Here is a 15641-nt window from a genome sequence, read left to right as displayed (position 1 = left end):
GTGGAGTCCCCTGCAGTTCTTTGCTGGGAGCTCTCCTGTTTGCCATCTACTTTTCTAAGGTAAAAGCCAATATCAAAAGGCTCTGGCTGACTAAGTTGGTAGATGGCTAGGAGCAGTCATTGAATTTCCAAATGACTCAGTTATCCTGCAGGAAGGTTTGTCTCAAATATATAACTGGTACCAAAATCATGGACTAAAACTAAATGACAAAAAATGCATTATTGTACCCTTTGGAAAGTCATCTACCCCAGGGAACTATCACATTGACAATGCACCCCTAATAGTTGACACGGTTGTTTGAGATTTGGAAACTTATGTGGACAGTGATCTAACTTTTGACCAACATGTGTCTATTGTTGTAAGAAAGCCTTTCTATATTGCACAGCTTAGAAACAAAGTGATTGTGTCTAGACCTAGGATGCCATTGTCCTCCTTTACTTAGCCATCATTAGGCCAGTCATTGAATATAATGCCCTTTTGGCATGTATCTGTCCAGTCACATGCAACAACTGGAATGCCCATAGAGATACCTTATTAAAATGATACAAGGCCTAAACGACATATCTTACATAGACCAACTGAAACCCTGTCACTATACTCGGTATCCTACAGACTACTGAGAGGTGATCTGGGTCTGGCATAAAAGGCATCCTCCGAACCATTACTGATGGATTTACTGCACATCAGCAAGTCAAATGACATCAGAAATACTTGGTCTAAATATCTAAACCTCTTCTGCAACATCAACAGGTATATCTCACATATGACCAGCCTTTGGTCAACTGGCGCCCTAAGCAAAAGGGATCCACAGTGCTCCCCCCACACCAGCTGGTGCCCCCATCCTGATGTACACCATCCAGATTGCTATAAAAGTGCCCCTGCTAGAATGGCGGCAGAGGCAGCCGCCTAGCTGACCTATGACTAAGGCTGGCTATGATCTCACAGATGATATTGCTGCTTTGGAACAGTCTCTCCATCTACATAAAACAAAGTTCATCCCTGTACATTTTTATATCTGTGGATGGGAAACAGAACATTTATCCCAGGACTGTCTTCTATACAACTAATGGACAGAAGCAGCACCTAAATGCTTTATCCCATGCACGGGTCCCCTTAAAGAATCTATGGTATATCCCAGTTATTCTCATTAGGGGGTAATATATAATTATAGACCATAGGATGGGTAAGGTCAATCTACAACCAAATGGGATAGGTTATTTTGAGCACAAAAAGGGAAGTTGGCTAGGCATAAAATGGCCTGCAAGGATAGATAGCCTAGCTCTTTCCTATGAACCTATAAGATTAAGGTCCCTGGTTCACGTATTAGTAGAGATATTGGACTTGAAGAGATGCAGGATGTCCATAACAACTAAGTCTCTAATGGCACTGTAAATGGAGTGATACAGAAATCTCCCCTCAAAAGTCTATAAGACTGAATAAAAGGGTAGAATTTCAAGCCTCAGTTAGTAGCTCAGGGACATTAGGCCTGTGATCTTTTTGGTTATCAACTTTTGGGATCTGTTTAATTGTTAATATTTTGAGAAATACAGCCAGAAGGAGACATTATAATCAGCTGTTACTAAAATGGAACATGTTGTCTAGGATTAGAGTTCACTGGTTTATAATGAAGATCATTGCCACTTTTGGATCTTTCTCTTGGTGAAACAGAGCCTAAACATTAGGTCACTTACCTTGCTTTTAAAAATTAACCTAAGACAGATACATTATGGTAGGGCTTTTCCAGTCTGAGTTGATAGGACAGTGGTCGCACCTACTATTAGACTACTGTGCTATTTTATGCACCAGAAAAGGACTGCGAAAGAGTTATTGCCCATTATTAGCTTAAGCTACGTGGTGTTTTGCCAGTTATCATACTAGGCTGGGTATTTTTTTGCCTGTTTGATCAAGATCCATGAGTCTAAATGACTTACACAACTTTCTTAGTTGGGGATTGTTGATCCAATGGCATTAAGCTAAAATCATGGAGTAATGTGGTGTGTTCCTTGGTCTTGATGAATAAATATGGTTGTAGGTTCATAGATTGTTTGTAGGTTAACAACCACTAGGGCCTTTACAAGCCTAGCCACACACCTCAAACCATTTGGGGTCTCAAGTGTCATGGGAATCTATGAGAAGACATGCTAGTAGGGAGGTAAATAAGGATTTGTAGGGGTATTATGTAGGATAATACTTCTCTTATTACTGACCTGTCCATGAGGGACACAGGGGCCAGACTGGGGGTAAATTTATGGTTTCCCATCCAGTTGCCAATGTTTCATTTGAATAGGGTCAGGGATGATCTTTCTTTTACATGAACAGGGAGCGTATTCCATGGTGTGGGAATCCTTTGGGACACACCTGCCTCCCCAGCAAATTCTGTTTATGTCACAAGCAAAGTTCAGGTTGGATGCTGTTTGTTTTGCATATGTAGAACAGATCTATCAGGGCTGAGTCTGACAAAGCTCTTTAAGCAAGGCAAAGATATCCTCTCAGCAACCTGTAGGAGAAAGAGCCTTTAGTTAGTCAGTGTAGGACAGAGTATTTATGCCCTAAATTCTCCTGGTGAAAAACCTTTGTGGGCATTTCAGCTATAGCAAATGTCTGGTTAAATACATGCCAAAGGGGGCATTGCATTCAATGACTGATCTGATAAGGACTGAGTAGAGTGGTACTATAACTCCCTTGGACCTGGAAGTCATACTCTTACTTATAAGTTAGGTGACATAAAATGATTTTCTTATTATCTTAGCTACATGTTGGCCAAAGGCCAGATTGCTGTCTACATATATTCCCAAATCCCTTACTACTGGATTGACTCTTAGGGGCATTTTATAACTTGAGTAATTAACCTGGGTTGACAGTTTACCAAAGGGCATTATAATGCATTTTTTGGCTCTGAGTTTTAGGCCATGGCTTTGGAACCAGTCATTTGTCTGTGTTAAATCCACTCTCAAGATGTTGGTGTCTTTCAGAGAATCTGTAATAGCTCCAGATTTACAGTCATCTGCAAACTTGGTGCACCAGAGACCTTGAACATTAGTGCTGACTTCCAAGAAGTAGAGGCCAAACAAGAGTTGGGCCAGCAGAGAGCCTTCAGGTACTCCACTGTTGGCCGGTCAATTGGTGGAGGTGGTCTCACCAATCCTGACTTCTTGGGTCCTGTCTGTGTGGTGATTAATAAAAACAGCTCTAGGCGACAAGTGATGGATTGCCTCTGCTGCTTACAAAAATAACTGTGGATATAAAAAAAGAAAGGAGATGTTTTCCTTTGCTGCCATCACAGAAGAATTAGTTTGCCATCAAAGATAGTTTGGAAAAGTAGAAAAGTTTTCCCCTGCTACCACCAAAGAAATAAGTGAGGGAATTATTTCTGACTGCCATTTTTTCAGAGCTATTTTTATTCTGTTGATTGTTGGAGAAGCTGTTAATCCTGAGCTTCTACTTGAAAGCTGAAAAGATGCCAACTTTGCTGGGTTTTTTTCATCATGTTCTTGGAGTTAATTGGTCTGTCTTCGGGGCTAATTGATTTTATACCTTGTTCTGGTGAATCAGTATGTGATGTATTTTTGTTTTACTTGTATTCAGATATTTTGGGTTATTTGTTGGATTTTGTCCTGCCTTTTGATTATATGACATTCTGGGATTGTGATTTTGAGATCTGCCTTATAGCTGTTGTAACTAACTGAATATTATTAAGTTGTTGCTGGACTGATGCCATGCTATTCTTCCTGTTACACTGACTTGTAGTTTGTCTGGTTTCTAATATGTCATGCTTTTTAGAGCTCCTACACTGTGAATAACCCAACAACTTTGAAATATTTATTGCCTGTAGTTTATTGTAAATTAACCACTGCTTTGCTTTGGTTATTTGCTAGAGTGCTTAGGAATTTGAACACTGTAATAAAATTAAGGTTGAAGCCAAGAGGTGGCAGAAAAAAAGTAATGTTTATCCTTGATCCAATCTGGGAGAGTAGAGTAAAAATACTAAGCTGGTGTCTTTGTGCCACTAAAGGAATGAACAGTAAAGTAAACTGCTGGCAAGTACTGGAAATGGAAGAATGCAGTTTGTAGGTTTTCACAGTTGCAAAGACAGAGGGACAGAGTACAGGTGAATTAGTATTATTGGTTACTAGTAATGAATGGGAGGGGGGCTCCTTACTGGATATATGGATTTTGGTACTTTCTTCCTGTTTTTAGATGTACTGCAAGGGATGTGATATGATTGGATGAGGAGGAAGTACATCTGTTTAGGAGGTGGGAGATTTTTATTGTTAGAATTATTTGTGGGGTGTGCTTCCTAAGTGCATAAAAGTAATTATGTAGGTGTAGTGGGGAAGGCGGTATTGTGGAGAATGAAGTGTTGCCAGGCATAGTAAGGCCATGTTGATTGGGAATTTCCTAAGTCCATCCTAGGATAGCCAAAAACATTTGGGGATTTCCTAGGTCCATCCCGGGATAGCCAAAAACAATCAGCTACTCAGTTGCTAGGTTGGGGACTGAATTGACAAGAAATTTAGGTAAGCGATTTCTCCCTTATTTGTGATTACTTATTGCCAGCAGCAGGATTTGCCTGTGTGATCACTGCTTTATAGTGAATGCCATCTAGTTGCAAGTCAGCTGTTTAGCAAACTTTTACTGAGTTATTATATTTTATTTTTCTATTTGTGTTTTTTTTTGTAATTATGCTTTTTGATGTTCATAAATCAGTGAAATATGACTCAGTGATGTCATGACACTGTATTGGCTTCTCATCTTTGCATATAAAATAGTGGCCCCCAAAGGAGGAATTTTGCCAGATCAGAAGCACCGAAGGCTACAAGTGACTAGACAAATCAGGCAGGATTTGGCAGTATGGTCTCGATTCTTGCAGTCCTACAATTGTATTTAATTTTTGCAGGAGGAATGGGTCGGTGACATTGCTATAGATTTATACACAGATGTCACGAGTATGGGCACATATTTCAAGAGGTAGTGATTTGCAAGCCACTGGCCTGAGGGCTTAGACATGAAGTTATGTAGACAAACCACATTTCAGGAGCTTATGCCCATCTGGGCAGCATATGTGTTTTGGCAGGGAGAGCTAGCTAACAAAAGGAACATGATCCATTCCAACAAAGTTGCAATGTATGCCTCAAACAAGAAAACCTCTAAGACCAGCAGGGTCTACTTTCTTGTATGACGTTTGGCTTTACATATTTTTTAAATTAACATTAATGTGTCCTTTTTGGCAAACTATATTTCACAGCAACATAGTGAGATAGCTGACATCCATTTCCATGTCAGCTTTTTTAGAAGGTGTACATTCTAAACACAGTTACACTGTAATGGAGAGAGAATTGTTGAGTAGCTGATCTTTTTCTCCAGGAACAGAAGAGAAACAAGCACATGTACTTTAAGAGGTTTGAGAAGGAGGCAAGGTTGGTTGATAAGGAAGTTAAGGACTCTTTACAGCCAAAAAGCATAAAATGAAGTCTGTTTGGCCTTTGCATCATTTAAGGAGCTTATCAGCCCAGGAAAGACCAGTGACTGTGAGACTAGTCTAAGGTACCTTGCCCACAGATGGGGACTATGGGAACCAGTTAGGTAAATTAGGAAGCATCTGGCAGCACCAAGCATTGCTTTTCAGATATAAGGTATCCAGATTTTACCAAGCACTGGGCAGTAGATACTGAAGGGATGGGGAAAATTCAAGGAGAAGTAGCTGATCAGGCCCTCCAACTGGATTGGGACTTGTCATTTAAGTATTGCACAATATCAGTCCAGGTTATGCTTCTTATATAACATAGGCAGTGCTAGTTCACTTTTAATGTTATGTGGCTTATGTAGTATGAGTGATTTATAGTAAAGGGTTTTAGGGTATTTGTGTAGTTTGGAAGTGAAGGAGAAAATGCAAGGCATCATATAACATTGGGAGGATAAGTTAATTATAGGCTGGTCAGGCCAACTCTGGACAGACCAATTGAATAAAAACAACAGGCAGTGCTGTAGCCAGGATGGGTCTCCTTAGTCTGTGAGGTTAAGCAGATAACTACTCTTTCAGTCCTTAAAGGGCTTTGTAAGTGATAGAAAACTGTTTTAAGCTGTCATCAGGAAAGTGTATACAGACCCAATAATTTGAGAGTGCCTTGAAAGGGCTTTAGAAGCTGGGGGGGGGGGGGGGAGTTGAACTTGAGTGATAATCCAGACATTCTTTCTGCATCATTCAGGCAACTAACCTAGTAAAAGAAGGCACATCAGAAGAGGGGACAAAAACGGGATGGACAATGCTTGTACAGGATCTTCCAGGGGTATATTAGATAAGGGAGTTTTTGTGGGCAGTGAAGGAAAGTTAAGCAGGAAAAGGGAATGCTGACATGCTAAAACCCGTGTAATATCTAATTTGTAAGTTCTGCTGTATTTGTGAGTTCTGTTCCTTACAAGTGCCAATAAAGTCTTTCTAGTGGCACATTCATATTTCATCTCGGCAGAGAAGAGGGCAGCAGTGCAACCTGGACATGGTCAGCTGGGATTTGATCCTGGAGGTTTGAGTCTGCATTGGAAGGGATACAGAGAGATGACTCCACAACTCCTTCCAACCTTAAGAAACAGGACTAAAGTTTTTGGATAGCTGAATTTTGTTGTTTTACACTGAGGGAAGTTATGTAGGTTGTATTCCTAAGAGGAAGATATTTTTCTAAAGTGCTAAAGAACATACTATGTATTAAGCCAAGATGCCAAGAGTCATAGTTATCTGGTCAGAAATTATTGCGACACTAGATTAAAGACACACTTTTAATGAGAAGGCGCTAGAAAAGGAGAGGAAGTTCATTAATTATATGATGGATAGGGCAGCTGCATGGGTTAGGATTTATGGTCCTGAAGCACATGGACTTCAATGTATGAGACCCAGTCTGCTAAGGGAAGATGGAGTCCACTTGAATTATTTTGGACTAGACTTCTTTAACTTGCAAGTGGCTTTTCTGATGTTGGACATAGCAGGCAATTTGCAGATTTAAGAACCAGCAGGGTGACTGCTACCAAGAAAAGGAACTTAGAAATGTAATGAATATGGAACATGATTGAAAGCATGTATGGAATAAATGGTGGCAAGGTTATCACCAAGTACTCAGTAAAACTTGGTTGAGATTAAAGAAAGACGTTTGTGACTTTTTGGGGAAGGGGATCAGATGAACAAACAGGATTTGCTACTCTTTTTTTGTAATTATTTGGACTTCTTCAACCAGTAATACATGACTCCTGTTAGACAATAGAATTATTCTACAAGTACAATAAAGTACTTTTATTAATTCTGTTATATTTATTTGGTATGAACTTACACAATAAATTCATGCTGGCTTGCACAATGCCTCGAAATCTTCTGGATAATCCAAAATGCTTTTCTTCTGCATTGAATCTGTTATGATCTTTATAAGGCCAAGAGAACACAGAAATTATTTTCAGCATCTATCTTTCTCCTTCTTTCTGAAGGGGCTTCAAATGTACCATCTTTCAACCTTCAAGAATCTTGCCCATTGTTCAGGATTTGCTTAAAAATGTGGTAGAAGCAATTAAACATCTGTACTGCTCCTGAATGATTCTAGAATGTATCAGGGGAGGTTAAATTGCCTTATTCCTTGTTTTATTTTTCTTCTTTAGTTTCATTTAGGATCCATCACTGGACATGGTAACATTTTCAGATGCTACAGAGGGGAACCAAAATTATAGTGGAAGTGGGGGCACAAACCAATAGGGTACATAGGTGGAATGAGGCAATAGAAGGTGGAGAGGGAGTGTACAGCATTTAACAGAGGAGCTAAAGATTATAAACTGCTAGAGAGCTTTATGACTATCTCAGTTTGATTTGCTCAATCACCTTTTAACCAGGGTCTATAAAGTCCAAAACCCAACAAAACCGAAAACACAGAACAGCGATTTTTTTTTCCCAGGGAAAAAAAATCGCTGTTCGGTGACAAAAAAAAACAAAAAAAACTTAACCTTAAACTTAACCCTCACAGCCGCCCTACTTAAATATACCAACTCCGAGATTGCACCACAGTGGAGGAAATAGCAAAGCCCCGAAAATGGCCCACTGTTTCTTTTCCCTGGGAAAAAAGTCGATGTGCCGTGGCTTTTCGGACTTTAGAGTTCGATATTACAATGTTCGAACTTGTTTTAGTTCGACATTGTGATATAGACCTTTAACCACTGTGTAATTACTCCTAGGAAGTGTCTTAACCATCAATATTGCCAGTCCACAACTGAAAAGGTATTATGGCTAACAGAGAAAGGAGAGAGAGGACATACAAAATGTTTGTTTTACCAACCATTTATACCACAACAAATGAAATATCAAAGGTTATAATAGCAAAGAGGTATTTTGAAGTAATTATAGTGCATTTTTAAATTCGTGGGATATTCTGCAAAAGTATATTTGTTCTTTACTAGACTTTTACCATCATGCCCCCAAGGCAATCCACTGACCAATTCCTTCCCCCATTATGCATGATATTAGCACCCCTTATCATTCTGTATGAGGATCTCCTATTTCCAAAGTGGATAAACTGAATAAGTACTGGATGAGATAGTAAGGCTCCAAAAATGGCAATGAGAGGTTGTCAATCAAAGGAACACTGGTACATTTTGTTTTATATATGATGTTTTCATGTAATTTCCCTTGGATATTGTTAAAGACTTGCATCTCGATGTTGCTGTGCTGTTTGAAACTTTCTTGTTATTCGGTCTGGTGGAAGATTTCCCAACTGAAGTTAAAGTTTGGAGGGGTTCTGTATGTCTATTTGGCATTCATGTAGTTTGTGGAAAAAATCTTGTTTAGAGCTCTGTAGCTAGGATGCACAATGTCTATTGCAAATTTGCTTCACTTCTTTCAGAAATGTTGGTTATCTTTGCAATGTATCATATGTTCTTTGAGGTTTTTGTTTTGTGATGTTCTTGGGTAATTAAGCACTATAATAACCTTAAACTTGAACTTGAACCAAACACATTTTATTTCCATTCAGATTTATTGTTTATATTTCCCTCCAATGGCCAGTAGTTACACTACAATGCCTGCTACTAAAAGCACAGTGCAGGTACACACTTCCATGCATCCACCTATGCTCAGTGCAGTATACTATTTTGTGAAGCTTGTGTCCGCTGAACCTTTTCCTTTATATAGAGCACATATTAGAGGGCTTCCTCTCATATGGTGTTCTTGCAATATGACCTGTACCAACCTCTGCCATAAGGCTAGGTGAGCCAGCGCTAACCACTAATTGTGACCCTCTTCCAGTTAGATCCTAAGGCCTGGATCACTAATAAAACCCTTGGCAACTTAGCTATAGTCAAAGCTTTATCCCAGAATGCTAAAGAACTGCCCAGTCAGTAACAAGATGGTAGTCACAAGGCAGTTATTCAACAGACCTTGAAGGAGGTTTTCCCTTTTTACCTCAAAATGAAGTGCCCTTGAACTTGATTATATTAAGTAGGGGAGAGAGCAGTGGCATGATATTCTTGCACAGGTAGGGTTGTCTGCAATAGAAAACATATTTCTATGGTTTGCCATTGGCCACGCACTTCATCTCATGCTGCCATTCATTCAACCAGTTTGAAATTGGCCAGGTAACCTATATCCATCTGTGTACAAGGTATTAGGGGGCATGACTGGCAGATGCTGATCAGCTGGTAGTGGAGTACCAGCATTTTTGAATGCCGGTGTGGAAATGAACACTGATACAACTTTTGTGGTCAGGACTGAAGAGTTTCAGTGTTGTCAAGAAAGTCTTGAAGTAGAGGACATTTTTTTTTTCACTCCTCGACTTAGAGTTGGAAGGTGCCAGACTGGAGAATGGCACAAGGTAAATATGTCCAATGTTTCTTGGAAAAGAACAAAGTATGAGATGGCAGTATGAAAGAAACACCTAGAATCTAGTGAAACATACATGCCTACTGGATATATCATCATTTTTTTTTGTCTTTATATGGTTATGTTTAACTTCAGTAAGAACTATAGTATACAATATATGATTGGCTGCCTATTTTAGGAAACATTGTCCTGCAATTGGATGTTGGATAGTGTCATAAACAGCAGCTAGAAATGTTGTTTAGAAAGCCTAAATAAAGTCAGTATAACTCAACTACAGTGATTTTGGGCTTCAGTTTTTCAAATGCAGAAATGTAGGGTAGTAGTAATTATAGAATCCCTGATCATAAATGGACAAGTATTTGGTAAAAGCTGATCACAAAAATCACCCAATAGGACAGTTCACAACTAATTAGAGATTCATGACAAAAATAAAAAAATGATCTGAATTAAGTTTTGAATTAAGGAATGCAGGCTTTGGCAAAGTGTGGCAATGCCTTGAAAATCTATAAAAAACCTAAATGAAGGTAGTGCCGATATCTATTGGGGATACATATCACTACTACCACACAATGAATGTTTATACTATCGATTTACATACTTTGTGATGATGATCCTCCATCAAACCACATAGACACCCTTGACCCTCCCCTTAATATCCTTGATAGGAAAAGCTGACATTGTGACTCCCCATATAAAAAGGCATATTTTGCAATCTACAGACCCTTACAGTCCCTCAGCTGTCAAGCACACACACACACACATGTGCACACACACACACACACACACACACACACACACACACACACAAGCTTGAAGTAGCCAAAACATAGATAAGTACATAATTATTTTGCTATTGATTTGTGGTTAAACATGTATGTTCTTTGACTTCTGGACTTCTGCATTTAGTTAGTTTTATAATTAAAATAATAGCAGATAGTTAACAATATTAGAACCAAGTGTTTCAGACTTGCTGAGGCCTTTTCTCTGATTTGTCTAGGTCTTCTGGGGAGTGCCCATTGAAAGCCCAAGCACAGTAATTACAATATTCAGAGAGTTGCAATTTCATTGTGAATGGGGAATATATACATATACATACATATATATATATATATATATATATATATATATATATATATATATATATATATGGGTCTACTGATAACACCAACATGCCAAAACACAGATAACGAAATAACCGACAACGACAAAACCAAATGAAACCGAAAGTTCAAAAACACGAAACTTCACATGCCCAACAAACCACAATCCCGACAATCAACAAAACAAATACCTTTTCCAAAAAACACACACACAACACAAGCACACCAAAAACCTTACAAACCTACACTAAACCTTATATACACAACTATCTATGCACTAACCTTAACCCAAGCCCTAACCCTAAGGTCTGTCACTATCGCACACTTACCTTACCCGCACCCTAACCCTAACTCACTTAATCCGCCCCTAACCCTTAAGTCTGTCACTATTGCACACTTACCTTACCTGCACACTAACCCTAACTCACTTAATCCACCCCTAACCTTCAAGTCTGTCACTATCGCACACTTACCTTACCCGCACCCTAACTCACTTAACCCGTCCCTAAAACTAAAGTCCGTCACTATCGCACACTTACCTGACCCACACCCTACCCTAACGTCCATCACTATCACACACTTACTTTACCCACACCCTGACCCTAACGTCCGTCCCTATCACACACTTACCTTAACATGTCGGCGTTCTCAGCATCGGGTTTCTTAACTTTCGATCATCTCTGTTGTCGATCTTCCAGTGTTGGTGTTCTTGTTGTCGGCGTTGTTGGACTTTCGACGTTTTCAGGTAGATATATATATGATCACTACTAAATCTCAAATTACGGAATCTCGAGACTCTGAATCCCAAAGACCAGAATCTCGAGATTCAGTAATATCGAAAATAAAACAACAAACTTTTTTAAAGCATATTCAGGGGGCACCCCCCACACCCCCTGCAGCTTAAATATACCAACTCCGCGATCACACCATAGTGGAGTGAATGGCAAAATAGTACCGTGCAGAGCGAAACAAAAATTTTGTCGGTCTCTCCACTGTAGTGCAATCTCGGAGTTGGTAGGGTGCAGGGGGGGGCTTGCCCCCTGCATATACGTTTCTAAATGTTTTGTTTTCTTTTTTTTTATTTCGATATTACGGAATGTCAAGATTCTGGTCTTTGAGATTCAGAGTCTCGAGATTCTGTAATTTGGGATTTAGTAGTGACCCTATATACATATATATATATATATATATATATATATATATATATATATATATAGATATGTATATATATATACACACACACACACACACACACACACACACACACACACACACACACACACACACACACACACACACACACACACACACACACACACACACACACACACACACACACACACACACACACACACACACACACACACACACTAATTCTCAGAAATCAGTATCTTAGTTTATTAGCATGAGTATAGGGGGTACCACCCTCTCATTGATGTACTGTGCAAAGCCCCCCAGAAAAATACATTGAATGTATAACAGCGAGTTTTAGAAATCACTGCTTTTTTTTGTCATAATTTCCATTTTTTTAACTCTCTGCTTTTGCTATCAGCCCCCCAGCACTGTATTTACCCAATTTCTCCACCCCCATGGTGAGATCCATTCCATTCATTTCCCTGTCTGTGCAACAGCTCAATGAAATATTTGTTCCTTGTCTGAGGAGAAAGCTTACCAGAACATCCATTCCTTCTTAGGGTGAGAGACAGGTACCAAGCAGGCTGAGATTTGCATTGGGATCTTCCTCCCTCCCCACCTAACTTCTTTTCAGCAGTGGCTGGTATCTTTACTTAGTGCTCAAGGGAGGCTTCCTATCTGTGTCCCTTCATGTCCCAAGGATGGCTCTCTGGCTTATGTGCAGTGAAGAACCACACTAATCAAATAGCCACTACCAGAAATCTCTCAACACCCCTGTTGGGGTAAATGGTATAATGGATCATTAATTTCCTCTCTTTGGATGGGCAGCCTTGTGTGACCTGATGTTGGGACCTCAATCCCACCTTCCTCCACTGCTGTTTAAACTTGGGTCATATTGGTCTCAGTCAATTCCTTATCCCTGTATCCCATGGAGCTCTTTAACTTTTAAAGTTATGAGATTTTTACAATATCGGGTCTCATATTTCAAAATGGGAGTTCACTAGGGAGACTATCTTCACTACTGGAGAAATGCGGTTGTATTTAAAACATATAGGAAAATCAAGCTTTTGGAAAAAGGTGTAATATTTAGGAAATATTTGGAAATGCATAAGGAAAGCAGACAGCAGTAAACATTAAGACTGAATGTCAGAAAAGGAAAGGACCCAAATGAGGAAGAACTAGCCATTTCAGGTAAGACTAGATATAGAAAATTTAAACTTAAATTAAGAAGCAAAGAATGATTTAACAAAGTAGATGGGGAATAGGTAGAAACTGATGTTGAAAAGGTAGGGTTACTAAATAGTGAAATTGTTTAGTGTTTTAGAGGATAATAAGGCACTTTATCATACCCAGTCAGTACAAGTGACCAGGAAAATTGGAATTATCACAGCCTTTTTATAGAGGAAATAGTTGTGAAGAAACTTAAAAATTGATGATTGATGGCTTGATTGTGTTCTCCCTAGATTTTTTACAAAACTAATGGGAGAACTAGTATTATCTCTCTAATTAACTGGTTTAGCAAATGATTTGAAGAGGATTAGTTTAAACTCTGGAAGATGGCAGATGAGATGTTCCTTCATAAGAGTTGAATCAAGACATGCTGAAAATTATCGGCCTTTCAGTCTTATCTCATTTGTAGGTAAAATCATTTAATCATTGCTGATGGAAAGAAGGAAGAACTTTTGCCAAATCTTAAAACCAAAGAGTAGGGGATCCTATAGAGTACAATTTCACATTAAGAAAGTCATGCCAAATAATTTAACTTGAGTAGTAAACCAAAAAAAAAAAAAAAAAAAAAAGATGTAGGCCAGGCCATTTATATTTAAATAAGGTACTGTACTGACTACTGTGCAAACTTTTAAGGAACAAGTGAACAATACAGACAGTTTTGGAGAGGTCATAAGTTTGTGATATAGGTAAAAGACTAGCTAGCCAAGAAGATACAGAAAGTTATAATAAATGGAGTCCTCTCATCTTAAATTAACTTTAAAAGATGGTAGCAGGCTACTGAATGGTTTGTTTCTGTAGCTGGCTTTATTTTTTTTCCATGCAAATTTAAGTATCATTGAAGAATGCTTAGAAACATGTTTTTTTATTTATTTATCTGTTTATTTTTTCATTGCTGAAGGCACAAAAATGTATTTATTTTTTTATTTTACATTTGTTGACCGGGATAGTCCAACTGGATTCATGTCCATTTTCAGTGGCGGCAACAAGACTGTTGAAGGAAACTTAAATAAAAGAAGGGTGGAAGTGAAGATGCCATGATTAAAATTGAATAAATCACAACAACTTTAATTGTATGCAGTCATGTAAATAATGCATGTAAGAAACAATAATTTGAAAAAAAAATTTCAATAGGTTAAAGAGGAGCTAGTGGCAAAAGCAAAAGTAGAAAGGCACCTGGGTTATCTTTTGATATTATCCAGAATAATCAAACAATGTTACAAAGCACCAAAGAATACAAGTGGAGTACTGGCATGTGAAAAAATACATTAACAATAGAAAACAAGATGTTATCACTTTGTCTAGAGAGATGACAAGACCTACTCAGTAGTATTATGTGCATTATTGGAGTGGAAGTTGTTGCCATGGAATGGACTGGATACAAGCAGTACAGAGAAAATAATGAACATGGGTCATGAAATGCAAGGAAATGCAAAATATGGAAAGGCTGCAAGTGCTAATTAGTACAGATTTGAAGAAGAGAGGCAGAGGGGTGGATATGGTTGAAATGTTCAGATATTTCAAGTGAATCCATGCATGTCCTTTAGGCAAACTCTTTAAGACCAGTTGTGTGCAAAAAAGGGGGTGCAATTTAAAGACATCATAGATCGACTGAAGGACACATGAAGTATTTCCTATGGAAAGGCTAGTGAACGATTGAAGCAGTGCAGGCTGAATAGGGAGAGCATAATAAATAGCAACAGAATGCAAGACCACATGGTACAGACATGAAGCAGTTCTTATGCTGAGTGGGAGAAAGAAGAAGATGAAGAAATAAGTTGCTAATTATGTAGGATTTGCAGCTTATCCTTAAAGTAGGAAAATGTGCATGCTATGTGAGACAAGCAGCTTTTACCCGCCAACAATATTTGTGTTTCAGTGGGGCTCAGATAAGTCAACCACTTCATACCTGTACTGAACCACCTCAGTCGTACAACCTACTCTTACTGGCATTGGTGTTTATAGGAATTTAAACTTTATTATGCGCATGTACAGTGCTCAGATCTATTACTAGTAACAGTTAAAACTGCTCAGCTAGCATAATATGCCTGAGTGTGTTTTGATTCTTGTTTTTGAGATATTTGTGTATTGTTATAGTTACAAGTTGAAATTATTTTTTATTATAACTTGAAACTAAACCAGCAGTTTTTATTTGTACAAATCCTCTTTGTGACAGTATCTAGTGAAAGTGCCTTATAGCTGTGTAAGTTGGACAGTCTTGATGGTCATTTCCTAGCTGTACCTTTGGTTTTGGTCCTTTTATTGATACTTTCCCCTTAGTCTACAAGACAGCTGTTAGTCAGTATTTCTACATATTATCAGTTGAAGGACTAATGGTG

The sequence above is a fragment of the Protopterus annectens genome, chromosome 5.part0 (assembly GCF_019279795.1).
Source record: "Protopterus annectens isolate FY-2018-M chromosome 5.part0, PAN1.0, whole genome shotgun sequence".
Taxonomy (NCBI): Eukaryota; Metazoa; Chordata; order Ceratodontiformes; family Protopteridae; genus Protopterus; species Protopterus annectens.
Note: the sequence above shows the minus strand (reverse complement) of the source record.